This window comes from Dermacentor silvarum, chromosome 2 (assembly GCF_013339745.2).
Source record: "Dermacentor silvarum isolate Dsil-2018 chromosome 2, BIME_Dsil_1.4, whole genome shotgun sequence".
NCBI classification, from domain to species: Eukaryota; Metazoa; Arthropoda; class Arachnida; order Ixodida; family Ixodidae; genus Dermacentor; species Dermacentor silvarum.
In genome coordinates this window covers 65,759,485-65,774,434 of record NC_051155.1, presented here as the reverse complement: position 1 = coordinate 65,774,434, position 14,950 = coordinate 65,759,485, and positions in this window count along the sequence as shown.

Genomic DNA, 14,950 nt, shown 5'->3' with positions numbered 1-14,950 from the left:
TGGTTTGGAGCATTCCCACGTAGAATTGTAGAGGTTTGGGTGACCACCACAGAAAGGACATTTGTCGGGGTACTGGCTAGGGTAAAAAGTGTGGCGGAGAGCAAGGCTGGGGAACGTATTAGTTTGGAGCTGGCGCCAAGCGGCTGCATCTGCACGGTTTAGCTTCACGTGTGGTGGAGGGAATGTTCTATGGGATAGTCTGTGGTGCTGTAGTATATGCGTGTATGTAAGCGGTATCGTTTCCACCTTGTCTGGGTTGGACTGGTCTTCCACCGGTGCCTGGAGGGTTAGGCCTCGGACTGTCGCATGAATGCGCTCATTGCCAGGGAGAGACGCATGCGCAGGTGTCCAGACAAGGTGAACTAGCGGAATGTTTTGCTTCTTGTGTAGAATTTTATGAGCGATCGGTGAAATCCGTCCTTGTGCGTAGTTTCGACATGCTTGCTGGGAATCTGTAAGAATATGTATGATCTTATCTGGGGGTTGAGCGCTGATGGCGAGGGCTATGGCACATTCTTCCGCTTCCGTGCAGTTGTCAGTGCGTATTGTGGCTGATAATAGTGTTTCGCCCCTCCAGTCGGCCACCGCTACCACTTTGGCTGTAATGTCGGGATAACACGCGGCGTCTGTATAGAAGGTGTTGAGGTCGTGGCCGTATGCTCAGTGCAGTGCCATTGCACGTGCAGCGCGCCTGCCTTTATGGTGTTCGGGGTGCATATTCAGATGTATGGGGGCCACTGTAATGTTTTCTTTCATGTTTTGGGCGATTGACAGGGGCTCTCGTGGGGCAAACACTGATGTTGAGTAACGTAATTGTCTGAGTACATGCCTTCCTATCGATGTACTTTTCAGTCGTTCGATCTGACCGACTTTCTGGGCTTCGATTATTTCGGCCATGGTGTTATGCAAACCAAGCTGTAATAGTCTGGCTGTTGAGGTGTAGATAGGAAGGCCTGTCGCCGTTTTCACCGCTGTTCGTATGAGTGTGTCTAGGTGGTTTGTTTAGTTTTGGGTGAGTCGGTGGTAAGGTGCGTGATAGGTAATGCGGCTTAAGATTAAAGCGTGTATGATGCACTTGACGTCGGATTCCATTAGGCCGTGGCAGTGGTTCGTGACCCGCCGGATCATGTGCACTACCTGATTAATCTGTTTCTTCAGTAGCGTCAGGGTATATGCCGCTTTCGCATTGGCTTGAACGTGGAGTCCTAGTAAGCGTAATTTGTTAGCCTTATTTACAGGTTCACCCTCGATAGTCACCGTGATGTCAGGCGGTAGGTGATGTTTCCTTTGGAGTTCTTTACTATAAGCAGTTCTGACTTTTGAGCTGCGCACGTAAGTCCCCCTGCTCGTGCATATTTCTGGATGACAGGGCCTGACAAGGGCTCTGTGAAGTTACTGCTATCTCTTAAACACACAGCACAAAAAACATTCCCACGATGAATACACAAATAATACAGTGGAACGTCAGAGGACTCCTTCACAACCTCGATGACGTTAAAGACATCCTACACAGGTTTAACCCTAAGGTGCTGTGTGTTCAAGAAACGGAGCTCAAATGTACACAAACAAATTTATCAGACAATACGCTATTTTTCGCAAAGACCGCGATGACACTGTTGTGTCATCCGGTGGTTTGGCTATCATAGTAGACAGAGGTGTTTGCCTGCCGGGAATTAAAACTTCGTGCGCCCCTAGATGCAGTTGCTGTCCTAGGGGTTTTGTTTGACAAGCTTATCACTATTAGTTCTATATACATCCCTCCCAGCTATTCACTTAATAAAACGGAATTTCAAGTTACATAGATGAACTTCCGGCTCCATTCATAGTTGTCGGAGATTTAAATGCACATAACACCTTGTGGGGAGACTCTCGTTGCGATGCGACAGGTCGCCTAATTGAAAACTTTCTGTTTTCCTCACGAGCATGTATACTTAATAAGAAAGAGCCAACGTACTACAGCGTGGCGCATAACACATACTCGTCCATTGACCTAACTATAGTATCGAGTACACTAATGCCCTGCCTGGAGTGGTGCGTTCTGAAGAACCCCCTTGGGAGCGACCACTTCCCAATTATCCTACGCTTAACAAAACAAGATGGATGCTCGCCACACGTTCTCCGATGGAAGGTTGACACAGCTAACTGGTACCTTTCCGAGAACTAACATATTAAGCCGGGATGATATTGCCTCTTTTAACATAGACGATGCTGTGGCGTATATAACAGGTTTTATCATTGGCGCAGCTGAAAGGGGCATACAACAATCTAATGGACTGGCTAATGAGCGTCGCCTGCCTTGGTGGAACGAGGAATGCCAAAAAACACGTACAAAGCAAAACAAAGCCTTGGGATTGCTTCGCAACTCCCCAATAGCCGAAAACATGATAAATTTCAAACAAGCAAAGTCGCAGGGCAGAAGAACGCGTTGGCGTGCAAGGAGAGAGAGTTGGGAAAGGTACATTTCCAGTATTAATTCTTACACGGACGAGACCAAAGTATGGAATAGGGTAAATAAACTAATAGGCCGGGAGTCACATCCCCTACCCTGAGTAAGTAGCCAAGGTGATAGCCTGGAAGATCAGGCGGATTGTCTAGGTGAACACTTTGAATATTTATCAAGTAAATCGCACTATACAGAAACTTTCCTGAAGTTCTAAGAACGCGAAGAGCGGCAGACCCTTAACCGCAAAGGTTCTTCGAATGAGGCGTACAATCGACCATTTAGCTTAGCCGAACTTAAAGCATCTCTCACATCTTGCAACGAGTCGGCGCCAGGTGGCGATCGTATTATCTATGAAATGGTTAGATACCTACACCATGAAACACTGAAAACACTCTTGTCTCTTTTTAATGCCATGTGGGCGGCTGGGTCCCGTCCTCATGGAAAGAAGCCATAGTCATCCCGATGCTTAAACAAGGCAAAGACCCGTCCTTAGCCAGCAGCTAGAGGCCAATAGCTCTAACAAGCTGCCTGTGCAAGCGCCTAATCTGTTTCCCCAAAAATAACAAAATACTACACCCGTTCTAGTGTGGCTTCCGGGAAGGTAGGTCGACAATAGACCACCTTGTTCGCATCGAGGCAAACATCAGACGTGTATTTATTCATAAACAGTTTTACTTTCGTATTTCTAGATTTAGAGAAAGCGTACGACCCGACATGGCGCTTCGGGATTCTGCGAGATCTTTCTGCGATGAGGGTCCGCGGAATATGTTAAACACATTCGAAAGCTACTTGTTTAACCGCACGTTTCGCGTAAGAGTGGGCAATGTTTTATCTAGAAGATTCACCCAGGAGGCTGGCGTGCCGCAGGGGGTGTGCTTAGTTGCACACTCTTATTGTAAAAATGAACTCCCTGTATAGAGTCATTCCACTAGCATGTTTTATTCTTTGTATGTCGATGATGTACAGATAGGCTTCAATCATGTAACATCGGTATCTGTGAACGACAGGTGCAGCTTGGATTAAACAAATTGTCTAAATGGGCGGATGTAAATGGGTTTAAAATAAACGCATAGAAAAGTACATGCATACTCTTCTCAAACAAAGAGGCGTGACACCGGTGCCAATATCACGATCAATCGAGAGGAACTATCCATGAGCAATGAGCACAAATTCCTGGGCATAATTCTGGACTCTACGCTTACTTTCATCCCCCATCTTAAATATCTGAAGACAAAATGTCTGAAGACTATGAACCTTTTAAAAATTATCTCGCACACAACATGGGGTAGTGATCGAAAATGCCTCCTAAACTTGTACAAGAGTCTTTTCCGCTCGCGCCTTGATTACGGAGCTATAATTTACAATTCCGCAAAGCCAAGTGCATTAAAAATACTAGACCGCGTCCACCATCTTGGTATCCACCTCGCGACCGGTGCTTTCCGAACAAGTCCGATCCAGAGCCTCTATGTAGAGTTGAACCAGTGGTCACTCCATCTGCAGCGTTCATATAGCAGTTTCACATATTTTCTGACAGTACAAGCAAACAATGAACATCCTTCGTATTCTACCATAAACGATGTGACCACTGCTACACTCTTAAATAACCGACCTGCAGTGAGGAAACCGTTCTCTTTACGTGTAAGGATCTTGGTGAGCAAATGGCTGCTCCATGCTTGAACATCATCCTATGGCTCCTGCGAAACTGCTATCGCCGTGGCAGTGGCAGATCATAGAGTGCGACACATCGTTTGTAGCGGTCACGAAAGACGCTCCAGAGGCAAACATTAAAATGCATTTCCTAGAGCATCAATCCAAGTACTCGTGTACAGAGTTTTACACAGACGCTTCTAGGTCACATGGCGTGGTTTCTTATGCAGCTGTCGGCCCATCTTTCTCGGAATCCGGTGTACTCCACCCGGAAACAAGCATCTTTACGGCTGAGGCCTATGCAGTATTGTCGGCCGTGAATCATATAACGAAAAAAAAAACTTCAAACACAGTTATATTCACAGACTCTCTAAGCTTCGTGAAAGCCTTGACGTCACTCTGCAAACACAAAAATCCTTTACTCATTGAGCTCTATTCGACGCTATGCAGAGCGTATATATCAAACCAGCATGTCATTATATGCTGGGTGCCGGGCCATAGAGGCATCGCGGGCAATGTTCTTGCCGACCAAATGGCCACGTCAATAACATCGCACACTTTTAACCCTACAGCTGATGTCCCTGTAACAGACTTGAAACCTTTCTTGCGAAACTGCGAAGCCACCGGCAACGCTTGTGGGACGCTGAAACAGATAATAAGCTTCACTTGATTAAACCACAGTTAGGTTTCTGGCGCCCCGTAACGAAAACACGATGAACTGACGTCCTATTCTGTCGTCTCAGAATAGGACTCACGTACGGCACCCACACTTTTTTGCTGACTGGTGATGAACCACTAACTTGTGGTAGATGTGGAGAGACGCTGACCGTCCTCCACGTTCTGCTGGAGTGTCGGGAAGCCGAAAGAGAGAGAAACAAACAGTTTCCTCTAGCATACCACCATTGTGTTCCTCTCCATCCTGCTATGTTTCTTGGTGAAGAGCCGCTTTTTAGCACTAAAGCTGTCCTAGGCTTCCTGAACGTTGTGGCCCTGCATGTTAATAGTCCAATTATGTCGTAGCGCATCCTCTCTCTAGAGGATGCCGCTGTGATAGTAGTTCAGTATAGCACATGCCTCCAGGCCCTTGCACTTCAAGGGCTCTGTTAAGGCAGAAGTGCTTTTTGAGAACTTTCGCCTCTGACATTTTAGTATACCATCATTTTTTCACAATGGATCTCTCGTGTCGATAGCACATTTCATTACTTATTGCCATATTATTATTACCTATAGATTTTACACACTTTACAGTGACTATATTTAGGCCCCTTTACAGCCATGCCACATCTGTTTTATTCATACCTTATGATTCACCATTCATATGACTGACAAGCCATTATTATCGCCTTGGCGCTCTTTGGCCACATCTGGCCCTTGCGCCAATAAACTTTAACAGTTATCAAAATTGGTGTGCGGTATTCTAGGGTCCGCAGTGACGCAGCAGAGTGCAAGTGCACCAGTTTATCTGCGTGCGCGAAGTCTCCGCGATGCATTTCAAAGAAGAGCGTGCTTCCCAGCGACACAATTCATCGCTTGTCACAGCTTGCCACTGAAGGTGCCTCCGTGCACATGTACGCAGAATTTGAGCGTGTTGTTCACTCCAATGTGCTTACCGATTGCCTCTGCTGCTGAGCTAACAGCGATCGCAGATGGATATCGTAAGGACAGCGCAGCAATCTCATTTTGGCGGGTGAGGACTCTTGTGTTCAGTTAGGAAATTATACTTCGAACGCAGGAAGGTGTTGTAATTGTTTAGTGTGCTGTGCTTGTGATGAAGAAATGCCATCGCACTGAGTCTAAAAAAGCGAGCGATTCTCCACGCTGACCGTGTTTGCGACACTGCAGCTCCGATACATCACCAATGACAGAGCAGCCATCTCAAATCACAGCTGCGATACGTTGTCATTGGAAAATACTACTCACTGCTCAGGATCTTCGTCCAACACGGCGTATCGACGCCTTACAAGCAACTACATTGACGTGCCGATAATTATTGGCTGTGCGCTACGTCGCCACAATGCAGGCAATGAACCGTGTTGTCGGGCCATCACAGTCCTAGAAGATATATGCATAAGCCAGCGAAAGTCGACACTTTTTTTATAGTGGTGATCAGTACATCACCGATGACAGGGCGTTGTGCGTGTTTTATTTCGCCGGTTTAGATTGTTAATGCCTCTCAGTTCCGCACCCCGTCGCTGTTGCCGAAAAATAAGTTGGGCGTGGCCCAACTGTGGTGGGCTCGCAAAGAGTTACATGGCTCGCGCGGGGCGTGGACCTATGGTTTTGATTGACAGGCGAACTCGTGCCAAACTCGTACATCGCGAAATCCCCCTCGAGTTCACTCGTGAGCATGGCGGCGGCAGCAGCCTCTGTCTTCGCATGCAGCGGCAGTAAGCGTCAATATGACCGTCTGGACCCATTCACCTACATGACCGAGTTTTAGCGTCATTTTTTGCCTTTCCGAAACGTCAGTGCGCTGGCTGTGTCACGAATTAGGCGAATGCCCTTGTCTGCGGAGACAGCGTGGCGTGCAAATTATGCTTTCCGAGCACAGAGTGTTGTGACTAGGCTGCGGAGGAAAAAGTTCGTGCGATCGCTTCGGCTCTCTCCTGTTTCAAGCGCTGCTCGTCCACAGCGCCCAAGCCCCAGGCCAGGTGTGGCGTCCGTCATCGGAGTAATGGGGCACCTGCGAGCACCTGGGGTTCAACGCGGACCTACCACCTGCGCAGAAGTAGTCACATTATACTGGAAGACTCAGGACGCACGCTGAGCTGCCTTCCGGTGCAACAGGTACCGAAATCAGTTTTCGCAGTCACAGGGAACCGCTGCACTGCACGGGCGGAGAGGTGAAGGAAGTTACTTCGCCAACACGGACCGCCTTGGCCGTCCGAACGACACACCTCTCCAGGCGGCAAATGATTGGTTCACTTATTGCGCGAGCAAAAGCGTAGACATATGGCTGTTGAAGGAGATGACCGGCGACTTGTTTCCTCTATCGGAGCACGCCGTCTCCGACTGGAGGAACTACCCCCGTAAGGTCGCGAGGGACGAGCTGCTGGCGTGACCTCCACTCGGTGGCTCCGGGTAGACAGCGCAAATTGACGAGTGCCTTCTTCGCGGCGAGCAAAAGTACAATCGAGGCCGCCTAATGACGGGCGACAACTTTCTGCCGAGCCGCCAAAATTATTCTTTTAGGGGTTTTACGTGCGAGAACCAGTTCTGATTATAAGGCACGCCGTAGTGGAGGTGAGCCGCCAAAATTACACCGGTGTTAAAGATGGTGGTCCATGATCTTCGCCATGTTCTACCGACCAGAGGGGTGCTGCAACTTTCAAGGTCGACCGACCGAAAGGCGGCGACGCTAGGCGCCATTATTGCAGCCAAGTTCAACCGGGACCATTATTCATAGTGACGAATTGGCCGCATACAAATGTATCCCAAATTTAGTGGATGCTAACGGGTCTATGCCTCAATCTACATTAGAAGATAGTCAACCACAGCGTGAACTTTGTGGACCCCATCACGCGCGTTCACACGCAAAAAAATAGAAAGTTATTGTCCAAAAGTGGAGCGCCAACTCGTCAGCGATAGGTACAGGGTATCTGCACCGATGCTGTAGTCGCACCTGGGATGGATGTGGGTGGCACTCAACGGCCACGTGCGCTGCAAAGACCCTTTCTTGGGTTGTAAGAAGTCACGGATCGCTCGGCCTACCCAGTATAAGGACTCTTTCCTGTGGTTTTTAGAAGCCATCGCTCGACGCTTGCCAGTATGAAGGTGCATCGCAAAGTAAATTAAATAAAGCGTAGTTTTCTGACCCGTGTATGAGTGCTTTCTGTCATTCGCGAGTGCTTGCGCGGGTAAGCTCGCGGCAAACCACTTATGCGCTAGCCGACGCTCACTTCGTCTCGCAGCTGGGGCAGCTGTGGTGCCTCGATGCGCGCGCACCCTACTCGCAGCCTTTCTTTAGCGCGAGCAACGAGCGATTTGTTAAAAGCCCAGTGTGAAACCAGGCGCACACCAATCTGTTCTCCGAAATGGGAGCGCAAGCACGTAGCCAGCAGCACCAATCCAATCCAGAGGAAAGAGGAGCAACGAGCGATCTGTTGAAATCCCATTGAGAAAACGAAGTGCACACCAATCGGTGCTCGGAAGTGCTAGCGCAAGCACGTAGCGAGCCGCGCCAATCGATCCAGAGTAAAAAAGAGGAGGGCGAGCGTCCCCTCGTGATATAACGCGAAACGTATTAAGCTACAAATTAGCCTAATACACATTCAGTGTACATCTTGGAAATTTTAAAATGCTTACAACCCACGTTAATGTTACTAATATCGTTGTACTAAATTCATTTATTTTATAACTTGCTTGTGCCTGTAATGCACTCGGTGGAACGACAAACAAGTGAAAGAAGGCACGACCATGCACCGACCGTATGACCACGTGATCCCCAGTTGTCGATCGCCCCATATGACAACGCCCAACGGATGATAGCCACCCATAGTGAATCTAGATAAACCAATGAAACTGTAGGCGTGCCGACGGACAAACTTTGTCTTGTTACCATTAGTTATTTCATCTTGGGGCGTCGCCAGAGCTCGTGAAGATCCCGAGCTTCGCCAAACTCGGCGCATCCAGCATAGCACCCCATTTTACGTGCGATTTATGTCGATTCTGCATATGTAACTGCCATATATTCATGAGTAAAATTAAATCTCGTAGGACTATCTTATTTATGAACTTTGGCTATATCTGTTTGTAATCAGGAGGGCATACTCGCACTGTGAGGTAAATTTTGGGCGCTTACTTTAGCGTGCGCTTATACACCTCCCTTCCCCCTCCGACACACACACACACACATAAACAAACACATATACAGAAGTTGAGAAGCACACTTCACGTTTATCTTCGGTTTATTTGCCAAACAGGTTCGATCAGTGGACCGAACTTTCTCAAGCGCTACACGATGTATATACCTTATAGCGACAAACACGGACGCAGGCAAAAGACCAGGACGAAGAGTGTTGTTGGTGCTCACGCTCACTCTGCTTTGCCGTTGAACGGACAACTTTCGGCTCGCTTGATTATTGTGATAAATGACTCCTTCACTTCAACGTGTGCTTGCATTTGGTGGAGGTACGGGGTAGCAAGAAAAAGGCATGAGTGCAGAAGAGGAAGAAGGTATATCAGTGTCCGCGGCGATGACCACTCGGGAAAAGGAGAGAATCACGGTTCAGATGGGGCATCACATATTGGCAATAATGCACGTTCAACGCGCACACAGTCAACAATGGCATGATGTGTGGAAAGGAAAACGCAGCCCAGAATTGCGTCCTCTGAGCATGGTGACAACACGACAAATTCAAAGACATATAAAATATCCTGAATGACAAGCCGAGCCGTGCACTACATAGAAGGCTGGATGTGGTGCGTGGTTGGCATACGCAGGGAGACGTCAGAAAACGGAGTCGTAATCTTTCTCAACTTGCGACATAGTTGACCACTGATCACAGAGACAGCAGCTCCGGTATTAAAAAGCGCTTGTACAGTGACACCCTCAATACACACGTTGATCTCGTTAGCAGGAAAACACCCGAGACCTTGCAGTATTCGACACGAGCGCAGTTCTTGCCTCCACAACTGCGAAGGTCAGTTTTCCGCTTGGACAGGCTGGGGGTGACGGAGCATAGGCGAAAGTGAACGGCGACGTCGGGATGGCGACCGGCGTGAGCCGAAGGCGCGTTGACTCGACGAGAGAGATCCAGGCGCTGGGCTAGATGAAACCGGGTGTGGTAGTGACTTAGGACGAGCGTAGCCTGGACTGCGGTCGCTGTCACGTGTGCGGAAGTCGCGGCGATAGCAAAGTGTGCTACATGGCCAGGAAGCTGGCAGAAATACGCGTAGCAGATGGGCTGGTTGTCCGCAGTACGCCTAGGGTTTGCAGGCGGTGGGGCGGGATGCAAAAGAGGGGAGCGGGGCCGGACGTACAGGTGTCCTTGCCACGTACAAGGCGCTTGGTGGTTGCCCGATATCCGTGGCGAAAGAAGCCCGAGGCCTGGCTGCCATTTCAGCGTAGGTCAAAGGGGCGGAGACAGGCGGATGCTGTTGCTCATGAGCATGGGCATTGGGCAATAGGCAGCGCCTCGGAAACTTGTTGCTGAATGGTGTGTCGAAGAGGCGGAGCGAGTGTTGTGTAGGCTCCGGGATGCACGACACAAGGGGAAATTGCCGTGACACTTCTTCGCGAACAAGTTGCTGTATTTTATGCAGCAAGGAACAGTGGTTCACAGAATCATCGCGAATGGTGAGAGCCGAGATGTTGGTCGTGTCGAAGTTAGAGCGCCGCGTGGAAATGCGTTGTTCCTCAGCTCTTCGTAACTTTGCCAGAGCTGATTACGTCGGCGACCGGTTGGGGGTTCTTCGCAGCGAGCATGTGGAAGGCGTCGTCCTCGATTCCTTTCATAATTTGTCTGATTTTGTCAGCTTCGTACATGGAAGGGTTGATGCGGTGGCAGAGGTCGACGACATCTTCAATGTAGGCGGTAAAATTTTCGCCGGAGTTCTGGGCGCGACTACGCAAGCGCTGTTCGGCGCGGAGCTTGCGCACACTGGGTCGGCCGAATACCTCTGCGAAGCTCGTATTAAAAGACGACCAGATCCCAATGTCAACTTCGTGGTTGCAAAACCATAGATGGGCAACATTGCTGAAGTAAAATATGACGTCGGTTAGTTTGGCGGCGTCACCCCACTTGTGCGCACTCACTCGTTCGTAGGAGGACAGCCAGTCCCCCACGTCGTGGTCTTCGGTGCCACTTAATTGAAGAGGGTCACGCTGCCTTGGGACGCCGGAACAGATGACAGCCGTGGGTGGCGTAGCTTCTTGCGGCGCCATGTCGTCAGGCATACCCTAGGCTGGAGGGAGAGTCCGGGTACGGAGCTCCAGGGTGATGAGTGAAACCAGCAACCTTCACCAAATGCAAGCACGCGTTCAGGTCCAGGCGTGATTTATCACAACGATCAAGCGAAGCGAAAGCGGTCTGGTGGTTGTTGTTGCCTATCCCGTCAGTGGCTCCTACCCACGGCAAAGCAGAGCGTGCGCGAGCACGAACAACACTCTTTGTCCTCGTCTTTTGCCCTACTCGACAGCTCTGTTTTCACCCTCCGAAGCTTTCGCCTCTCGCAAGAACTTCCCGCTTCCTTTCGCCGTTATCATGATTGAGAACATTTCTGGAACCATTTATGTTGCCAATCGATTATCGTTATCGGCGACTTTATTCCGTGGTGAATGTCTGAGTCGACTTGACGACATTGACTCCGTTTATCCTCGTCAATTGCCCGATGATATGACCGACCTTCCTGTCACCAGTATTACTTCTGCCCTTGAGTTGCATCGTCACCCTCGGATGTCTTCAACCCATCAATTGATTCCCAACTCTCCGACAACCAGTGCACATAGCTATTGGAGCTCCTCAACCGTTTCAACACACCTTTTGACCATGAACAACCTTCTTTGGGCCGCACGTCCGCCATTGTTCCCCATATTGACACCGGCACCCACACACCTTTGCGCCATCGCCCGTATGGAGTCTCGCACGCAGATGGCCATGTCATTGACGACCAGGTTAATGATATTGATGCAAGACGCGCAAGTTCGTGCGCCCTCCAAGAGAACAACGGCGTATTAGCGAAACAAAAAATCAAAGACGAAGACAAAACGGAACGTGCATTCGCCGCACGCACTGGTATCGTATGTGACCGACGTCGGTGAATAGAAGTGAAGCGCCGCTCGAGGAAAAAAGACCTTCTGATCTCCTGCTTGGAACCCTGCAGTCATCTTTTTTATTTACTTGCCGGGCACAAGTTAGCCCACAATAAATAGTTCTCTGAATTCCTTGAACCGTTCGTTCCCAGCCCCATTTCACTTAGAGAAAGCAGCCCGGAACCACGCCAACAAGGACCCAACAAGCCCACACCTGTACACCAGCGTACGAGCAGTCACCTACGTGGTGAGCGACCCGAGTTCCCTCTTTTGCCGGAGCCAACTAGAGTAACAGCAGCAGACAATACCGAAACGTCATCCCAGACCACCGCAACCCGCATCGTCGTTGAACAGCCGCGGACGCCCGAGCCTTTCCACGGCGACACTTTTGAAGACGCCGACGACTGGTTAGGATGCTTTGAACGCATCGCTGACTACAATGTATGGGACCGAAGGAGAGAGAGACTGTGCCCGAACCTGGTCTGAAAACCATGAAGCTGCTCTCCGGTTATGGGATAACTTCCGACGGGAGCTGCTGGCCACGTATTCGTGCACAGACCACAGGGAAAGGGCTGAGGCCGCTTTGCAAGCAAGAAGCCAACGAAACAACCAAAGCGTAACGATGTATGTCGAAGATATGTCCCGCTATCTCGCCGGGCCGATCTGAGCATGAGCGAGGACAAGAACCTTCAACATCTGATGCCCGGTGTGAAGCAGGAGCTTTGTGCCGGTTTGGGGCGCTATAACGTAAAATGATTCCAAACTGCTTTGATTCGAAACTCCTGACGTGAAATTTATTTAACCACCGATGCAAGCATCGGGCGATGACCCGCAGCGTTGTCTGAGCAACCTAATCAAACACTCTCCTCATTTATAGGAGGTTGTGACGTCGCGGTTGGGACGACGTTTATTAGGCCCGGACGACGTTTATTACTAGCGAACCAGCGCAGCACACAGCGATGATGATGATAGAGGAGGATAGGTAAAAGTGTGAGGATGATGATGATAACATACAGATGATGAAGATGTGCGTAATAAACACCCACACTAATTTCCCCCCAACGTGAAAGCGGCCATCGTGGCCGGCCGTCAAGGTGTCGAGGCCCGCCGCGTGAAGGGCTTCATGCGGGAGAGGTGGACAACCTCGGTAGTGCGGCAACGGCGGTCTGTGGGGGCGCCAAGAGGAGTGACGCGATAGTTGACAGGCGAAGTCTGTCCAAGGACTATGTACGGCCCGATGAAGCGTGGCTGGAATTTTCCACATAAACCAGGGGTTAAAATGAAATTATGGGGTTTTACGTGCCAAAACCACGATCTGATTATGAGGCACCGAAAATTTCGACCACCTGGGGTTCTTTAACTTGCACCTAAATCTAAGTACACGGGTGTTTTCGCATAAGAGGCGAGGCCAAGGAAATGCGCAAGTTTTTGGGTCTGTCAGGACGAGGAAAGCGAAAAACTGCAGCAGTCTTGTCAGGGTCCGGCTGAATGCCATCCCTGCTCACGACATGACCAAGTGTCTTAATGGCTTTGCTGGCGAAACGGCATTTCTTGGTGTTCAGCTGAAGACCAGTGTGAGCGAGGTACGTCAGAACTTCATCCAAGCGTTGCAGGTGCTGATTAAATGTCCATGAAAAAATGACAATGTCGTCCAGATAACAAAGGCAGGTCTTCCATTTCAGGCCACGCAGCACGGTGTCAATCATGCGCTCAAAAGTCGCAGGCGCGTTGCAGAGCCCGAAATGCATTACGTTGAACTCGTAAAGTCCATCGGGGGTTGCGAACGCCGTTTTTTCTTTATCGTCTTCGTGCATGGGGATTTGCCAGTAACCGGAACGCAGATCGAGGCTGGAAAAGTATTCCGAACCTTGGAGGGAATCAAGGGCGTCGTCAATGCGGGGCATAGGGTAGACGTCTTTTCGAGTTATCTTATTGAGCACCCGGTAATCGACGCAAAAGCGCATGGAGCCATCTTTTTTGCGGACCAAGACAACAAGAGACGACCAAGAACTAGCCGAGGGGCGAATGACCTGGCGTTCTAGCATGTCGGCGACGTTGTCTTCGATGATTTTCCGCTCGGCTAGAGACACTCGGTATGGGCAGCGCCGCACGATAGATGTGTCGTCTGTGAGAATGCGATGTTCTGCAACGGTTCTTTGGCCCAACATCGACGAATAGACATCGAAAGAATTAGCGTGCTTTTCAACAAGCCAGCATCTGGTGCGTGTGCGCGGGTTTCAAGTCGGTGCTGATGACTGCTGTAAGGGCGGCGGCCGAAGGAGAATCACCAGAAGATGGGTCCCCAGAAGAGACTGGTGTAAGTGGCAAGACGCAGACAGGCTCCAGATCGGCGACGCATGGAACGGTTGTGCTTTGCGGAAGTAGGATTTTTTCTGGTGTTCCGTTCGTGGCCGAGACCAGTGTAGATCCATTGTGGAATCGAACAACTCCCTATGTAGTGCTATGCCTTTAGTAAGGCACGAGAAGAAGGGAACACCAAGACGTCACCATGGTCAATGTCGTTGGATAGGAGGGTAACAAGTTGGTTTTGTCCTGGGAGTAGGTCCGTATCTTCCGCAGTGGTCAGGTGAAATGGCGTGTGGGCTTCTTCGCCAAGCAAGTGTTCGGTGTCGGTAAGATGTACCACACGCTGCCCACAACAAATAGCAGCAGATGCAGACGATATAAAATCCCATCCTAAAATCAGCTCGCTCGCTGCGGCAGCTGCGCTTGCTGCCAGCGTTTTGACAGTGGTTGTCTGCGGTCATCGAGTGTGATCTATTCATGTGTGCTTGTGCGCGCTCACACCACGCTTGTTAATTCAGTTAGTAAGTGAATGTGTCCAACTTTATGCAGCCGAAAAACTACTCCCTGCGAATAGCTCTCTGCTAATTCGCTATCGCCATTGATGCTTCGCCTTTCGGGCGAAACTGCGCCATTTTTCCCCCTTCTTCCATGAAGCGAACGTATTTTTTAAAGGCCGTCCGATTGCCTGCACCACTGTGAACCAGTTCGCGCACCGATTCACGAAAAGCGCGGCACACGAAACAAATGCCGAAGTGCAGACCGGTGCAGGTGTGTGTTTGTCCGACTAATGTGCACGGCGT